The sequence below is a fragment of the Puma concolor genome, chromosome B4 (assembly GCF_028749965.1).
Source record: "Puma concolor isolate L17-30 chromosome B4, mPumCon1.1.hap2, whole genome shotgun sequence".
Lineage (NCBI taxonomy): Eukaryota > Metazoa > Chordata > Mammalia > Carnivora > Felidae > Puma > Puma concolor.
Genome location: NC_141673.1, coordinates 43,487,658 through 43,495,081, shown reverse-complemented (window position 1 = coordinate 43,495,081; position 7,424 = coordinate 43,487,658). Strand labels below are relative to the sequence as shown.

Genomic DNA, 7,424 nt, shown 5'->3' with positions numbered 1-7,424 from the left:
CTCAACCCTAATTTCTCCTTGCCATGTAATAATCACAGATTCTGGGATGAGGATTTGAACATCTTTGCAGATCCATTATTCTACCTACCACAAAGTTTGTTCCATACCAACTCAAATTTCACCTCTTTTTTAATTTTTCTCCATATTTCATAATTTAGGATGTATCCCTTGCAAAATCCTTTTTCTTCCAAAATGCTTCTGGGGTTCTTCACCAGGCACCCTGCATGTGCTCAAACCAAGTCACGTTTTTTATTTTTTTTAATTTTTTTTTTTTAAATTTTTTTTTCAACATTTATTTATTTTTGGGACAGAGAGAGACAGAGCATGAACGGGGGAGGGGCAGAGAGAGAGGGAGACACAGAATCGGAAACAGGCTCCAGGCTCTGAGCCATCAGCCCAGAGCCTGACACGGGGCTCGAACTCCCGGACCGCGAGATCGCCAAGTCACGTTTTTTATCACCCACCTGTACCGTTGTCCTAGTTCTTATGTCACAAATGTTCTTTTTCAGACTAAGTCATGTCATCTTTGAGTATCCACAACCCCCAGCCCCTCTCAACAGTTGTGAAGTTGTCTAGGACAAGTGAAGCCATCTTTTTAAAAAATTCAGTAAATCATTTGACGCTTAAATGATTGAATAAATTCAGATTTTGTTTAGTAGATATAGCTGTTTGATAGTACCTAGAAGAGAACAGTATTTCTTAAAAGTAAAAATTAAACAATTCATCCCAGAGTTAGTATTACTTTGTTATTACCACCACCCCCACCCCCCACCCACGCTAGCAAACCACTGAGAACAGCCCCAGGTGTTACTCTGTTCTTTCCTGCTAGATTGAAACTCAATAATTCCAAGTTAAGCCTCATCTCAATATCCTCAAAAACCCAATTTGGCAATTCCTATTATTATCTGCCTGTACCCAGTACATTTTAGCAAGCCTCCTTTCCTGAGGCCACTTGCCTGTCTTTTTAGAAAAATTCCTTTTTCAATTGCTCCAAACTCGGTCTTTTCCAACTGGCTGGCATTCAGTTCTTCTGGAAATGATTGCCTGTCTTTCAGGCTACATAAAAAACATAATTCTTTAAATTCCAGAATTTCTCATAAAACGTTTCCTTTATTTCACCGTTCATAGCCATACCAGACCAAATTACTGCTACATGATTATTAATGAGTCATGATATTAGTTGGTCTGAAGATAATGTGATCACTTTCACTGACAGGGAAAACAGAGACTGTAATTCAATATCCAATAACATTTGAAGAAGGAAGTATTTCTTCACAAAGCTTTCTGGGTGAAAAGTGCTGTATAATTTCAAAATAACAGAATCATTTTATTTTGGCAATAGAGGAAACAAGCTTCAAAGATTCTAGGGTATGTCTACTCAGACGCATTTTCAGACATCTCTCTGAGGGAGAAAAGCTCTATGTTGGCGGGTGGGGTGGGAAGCTGGTGTTGCTACATTTGTTGATGAAGGTAATTACTTCTTGGGGCACTTGCGTGGCTCAGTCAGTGAAGCATCTGACTTGATTTTGGCTCAGGTCATGATCTCACGGTTCGTGGGATCGAGTCCTGAGTCGGGCTTCCTCTCTCCTTCTCTCTCTCTCTCTCTCTCTCTCTCTGCCCCTCCTCCACTATCTCTCTCTAAATAAATAAATAAAGATTTTTAAAAACAGTTCTAACAAAATAATTAGGACGGAAGACCAAAACATCTGGTGACTTAAAAGTTAAGTTTGCTGAGGCAATCAATATTGTTCAGCAGTTCACAAGTATTTACTGTTGTCAAGAGGTTGGAGAGACAAGCATCACGGAAACCAAATAGGGAAAAAGTAAAATCCTGTTTTGGGGTCTTCACTGGTTCTCTCTGACCTGGAAGAAAGAGTTGCTGAGCCATAAAGTAAGTCATCTTGTCACTGTTTGAATTAATTATGAGCTACCGGGAGGGTTGCGGTGAACGGACTAGCAAACCCTCACAGCTCCCAGCACATGGAAAAGCCTTGGATTTAATCAGAACTCTTGATGCTTGCTGAGAATCTCCTCACACATGGTACTCAGTGCTTCCCAGAGGCAGGCAGGGTACAGCACTTCCTGCACAAACATGATGAGTGCAGAATCTAGAATAGGAAATCTCTGAGGTTGATGACCTTTGAATGATCCTCATTCCTGTTTTAATGACTGAAAACTGTTAACATCCCACACTTCCTCTTTTCTATGCCAGGGCACTTGACTGTTACTGTTTTCAGATTTCTCTTTCTAATCTTTTTCTCTGTTGAACAACCCCAACCACTCCCCCACCCCTTCACCCCCCCCCCCACCCCCCACCACCTTATCCATTGCAGAGCAAGACTCTTTCCTGTGGATAATGAACTGTCCTGCATCCCAACCTTTCTTTCAGGACCTCTTCAAAGTTCTTCATACAGACGACAGGGGAAATAAAGTCTTCCAAAGGAACCAGAGTACTAGCCCAAAGCAGCATTTTCCAAGTGTAGATTTCTTTGACATTTTTGTGTTATCATTAACATGTACATAAATTTTGCATCCTACTTACTTCCAATTGTATCTGAGTTTGTATGAATCCAAAATGTATGAAATTGTTTATCAGCCATGGAAATTGATGCTACAGGAAGATAGGCCTTGATTAATTATGACTTTCAGTATTCACGTAAGCCTGGAAGCTATTCTTTTCTCCAGGTCCACAGGAAAGTGTGTATATCGAGAGATTGTAGAGGTGACGTTCCCCCAACCCCCTAACTCTGCTTCCTGACCTTTACATTTTCATCTTCCAATAAAAATCTATCTTCATTTAAAACAATTTATCTTATATTGTGCTTGTTAAGGTCACTTTTTTCTTTTTTTTTTTCTTTTTTTTTTTTTTAATTTTTTTTTCAACGTTTATTTATTTTTGGGACAGAGAGAGACAGAGCATGAACGGGGGAGGGGCAGAGAGAGAGGGAGACACAGAATCGGAAACAGGCTCCAGGCTCCGAGCCATCAGCCCAGAGCCTGACGCGGGGCTCGAACTCACGGACCGCGAGATCGTGACCTGGCTGAAGTCGGACGCTCAACCGACTGCGCCACCCAGGCGCCCCAAGGTCACTTTTTTCAATGTAGACTTTCAGAGCTGGTTCATAGTCTTTCTCTGCCATACTTGCACCACAATTCTAGGTATTTCAGAGTTTACATAGACAAAAAATTCACATCCTAATTTCAAATGCCCTAGACCTCTTTTGCCTTACCCTTTCCTCCTCTGCACTGTAGCCCTTTTCTAAGGGACATGCCTTATCTCGTGGTCCGTGGGTTAGAACCCCGCATCAGGCTCTGTGCAAAATGCTCAGAGCCTGGAGCTAGCCTGCTTCAGATTCTGTGTCTCCCTCTCTCTGCCCCTCCCCTGTTCATGCTCTCTCTCTCTCTCTCTCTCTCTTTCTCAAAAATAAATTTAAAAAACATTTTAAAAAATTAAGGTACATGCCTTGAAGAGGTAACTTGAAACTTCGAAGTTCTACATTCCATTCATTGTCAACAAATTCTTGATTTTTCACCTCTTATATACTATCCTTCCCACCAAATATGCACAGGAATCACAGCAAACCATCCAGGCCCTGGATTCCACCCCCTTTTTTTTTTTTTATTTGTTGATTTCATCCTAGTCTACCTTCTTTTCTCACTGACAAGGTTGTTCATCTGAAGTTCCTCATCACCAGCAACCTGCAAACCCAAATCCTAGAGCAGTGAGTTACCCTTTTTTGGTTTCTGCATTTTGGAACTTGGTAATGCTAGATAAAAAGCCCCTGGTTCTTTCTTTGATCTTGCACTACTGAATTCATGGTTTCCAACATTGGCTAGGACCTCTGCATCATTTCAGGACTTTACTTGCCTGATTAGTTCCCTTCAACATTCCTCTCAAAACCCATTCAGAACCTGCTCCCCTGAAACCTCTTTCCCTCTCAGACTGGACTCTGTTTTATTCTCAGCAGATTTCTGCCTCTTACTTCATACTTCATCAAAAAAACAAATGCTCTCTCCTTCCACTTCCTACATCCTTTCTCACAAAATGTATTATCGTATTAACATGTAGCTAAAGATCATTTTTATTTAAAGTGAAAAACATAGTGCCTATATTTAAGTTATTTTCAGTTGTTTGAGAGGCCCTAACCCATTTGATAGTTTAGAATATGAAAATAGACCAGATCTGCTCTGAATAATTATAGACGACAGTGTTCTAGTATGTATTCCTGCCTCGACGAGGGCTGAATGAAAAACTACCCAGTCCTCCATTTATTGCTTATAAACTATATGCATACTTTAAATTCTGACACAGTACAATTAGATTTCTAAAACAGAAAGCACGGAAACTGTGCCACTTTCAAGTTGAAAAAGACAGTGCATCTTTGATCACTGCAACGGAGACAGAGCTGCTGAGACTTCATTCTTTAGAACCCACCTCTTCAGAGTCCTCACTTTCATCGAGGTGGCTATCCACTAGTGTTGTTTACAACTCAGAAATACCCTAGCTGCTGTCTTGGAGGTCTGGGCTCTGCACCAAGAAACAACCCAAACCAACTTCTTGTAACATTTGAGAGAAAATATTCAGCTAGACACTTAGAAACTACTTCCCTCCAATAAAAGGACTCAGCGTCATTAATCTTCAAATGCTTTATAACAAGCAGGAATATTCGTGATTATTTGCTGACTTACGTTTGTACTTCCAGATTGAGGAGGTACAAAGCTCACACAGATGGCTTTGCTTTTGAAAAGACTAGTTGAAAATTGTAAGCTTTCAGCTGAGCTTCCAGGTTACCAAGGCTCGATATTTCCTTCCTTTTTGAAATATGAAGTATAATGTTCTTATACAAGTAGAACAAAGTTCAAGACAGCAGCCTGTTCCATTTCATAGTTCTGAATTTTTTCCAGAATTATATTTTCCCCTCATTTTCTGTCGGAACCAGTGCATTTACATTGACTAATTTGGATTACTTCAGGAGTGGAAGAAATGCATTCTTGTTCAACTATGCCGGCAACCAGCAAACACAACAGACTCCAATGTGAGGCAAATCTTAGGTCTCCCTGTCGTAAAAGCCAAGGATCTGTCCAAAATATTGGTAGCCAGGATGAAAGTTTATGTGCAAGATTCCCCCAAAATGTTGGTTAAATCCCTTAGGTCTCTACATTTTCCTGTCTCCAACACAAAATGTTATTGTTCTCAAGGGTAACCTTCATCAAGCTTGGCCCTCTTTTTTTGTGGTTGCAATTTCTGTTCTTACTCCAGGGAGATTTTCAATAGCTCAGATAGCTGGACTTATTCCAGACTGCCAAAGATCTACGCCCCCAGATCCTTCAAACTAGGTAGGAGATGCTGCATCTAGCCTAGAGATGGCTGAGCACAAAGGAACCGGACAGACTCTTCCCTGGGTCAGGTACCCACCAGTTTAGCAGTGCCCCCAAAAGGCATCCGACTCTCCACTGGCACTAACATCTCCTCTCAACCTCACAGCCCCAGCGTCATGCCCCTGCCCATGCCAACCTGCCTGCTGGCAACATCTCCTCCTGCAAACTCTGGGGTTGTATGTCCCCAGCCCCTCTGGAGCCATGCCATGCCACTGGTGGAGGCCAAAGAAAACCTCTTTTTGTTCATCGGTTTTTAATTTCCAAAGTTAAAAATTGCCCTCTGAATTTTTCTTTCATTATAGGACCCCATTCTTGTTTCATAGGCAGACTATCTTTTCTCACACCCTTGATGGTATTAACTATATTTGGTTTCTTCTGTTCCACTGATGGTCTTTGTTATTGTGCAAGTTGTGTTTTCCTGTTTGTTTTTTGTCTCTCCTAAATTGTCTTTTCTTTTTTTTTTTATTTTTTTTAAACATTTATTTATTTTTGAGACAGAGAGAGAGAGAGAGCATGAACAGGGGAGGGTCAGAGAAAGAGGGAGACACAGAATCTGAAACAGGCTCCAGGCTCTGAGCTGTCAGCACAGAGCCCGACGCGGGGCTCGAACCCACAGACCGCGAGATCATGACCTGAGCCGAAGTCGGATGCTTAACCGACTGAGCCACCCAGGCACCCCATAAATTGTCTTTTCTTGAATGTCCACTGATTGTTGGCTGTCCTCTCATATGCAAAAGTGAGAAGCTGACTGGAAGAAGTGCATGGGTGTGTGTTGATGGGTGGAGGGTATTAACCTGGTTGTCTAGGATTCTAGGAGCTAGACAGGAGAAGCAGCCTGCTGGTCTTGCATTTCAGCATGTAGATTTTTGCATTATCTTACCACTCTTCCTACACACACACACACACACACACACACACACACACACACCTTATCCTGTGTGCCTGTTGTCTCTGAACTCAGAGGCTCCTTGGGCTCAGTTTCTCCAGACTAAGCATGCTATTACCTATGATGCATGTGGGTGGGGTAGTTTCTTGACTGCTCAGAAAGTGTAAGGGACCAGGAAAATTCAACCAATTTGTATATAGATTTTCAACCATTCATGTTGCTAATCATACCTCACTCCATGTTCTAAGCATTCTGAAAGGGAAATTAGATCAATTCTTACAGGTACTCCTCCTCTTATAGGCATTTGGATTCCTCTTTTTTATGGTCTGCTAAAACCATTAAATTTCCTCTGTAAGTTTGTTGTCTAAACTTAAAAAAAATCTTTCATCCACTATTCTTCACTGATATTTTTTTTTAATTTTTTTAACGTTTATTTATTTTTGAGACACAGAGAGACAGAGCATGAATGGGGGAGTGTCAGAGAGAGAGGGAGACACAGAATCTGAAACAGGCTCTAGGCTCTGAGTGATCAGCACAGAGCCCGACGCGGGGCTTGAACTCACGGACCGCGAGATCATGACCTGAGCCGAAGTCAGATGCTCAACCGACTGAGCCACCCAGGCGCCCCTCTTCACTGATATTTTGATGAAAAATTTGGAGGGAGAACTGCTGGACAAAGATGGTCAGCCTACTAAGTTTTACTGGAAGGGCTCCATAGTTAACTTGATATTTCTAAAACATTGGACAACATCATAGGTATACATATGATTTGGGGGCAATATGTAATGCCATATAACAAATGTAACATTAGAATAGCCTTCTGGCTCCACCTTCAAAGAATACTCAGAATTTGAGCCTCCTAGCAGCTATCATCCCAATCCAGTGATATCATCCTTGACCAAGACGCTATCATCTATCACGTGGATTCGAACAGTATAGCAAATGACAGAAGCCAATCTGGATTTACTCTGATGCCTGAAATCTCCCCGAGAGCTGACTTCACACTATGCTTGCTAGCATTCAGAGGAGATGTCCTACATTATGCTTGTACTGTTCAATGACTAAATGCCTAGGAGTCATGTTAAATAACAGGCTTTGTTTTCTCCCCAGACTTAAATCTGACATAACGTTCATTTGTCACTCTAATATGTGTGTACCA

At 41.5% G+C, this 7,424-nt stretch overlaps 1 pseudogene; it reads right to left on the bottom strand.

The window, feature by feature from the left end:
* Window positions 1-872: 872 nt before the first annotated feature.
* LOC112863284 (cyclin-G2-like) lies at window positions 873-5,626 on the bottom strand (annotated as a pseudogene).
* Between the last annotated feature and the right edge of the window lie 1,798 nt (window positions 5,627-7,424).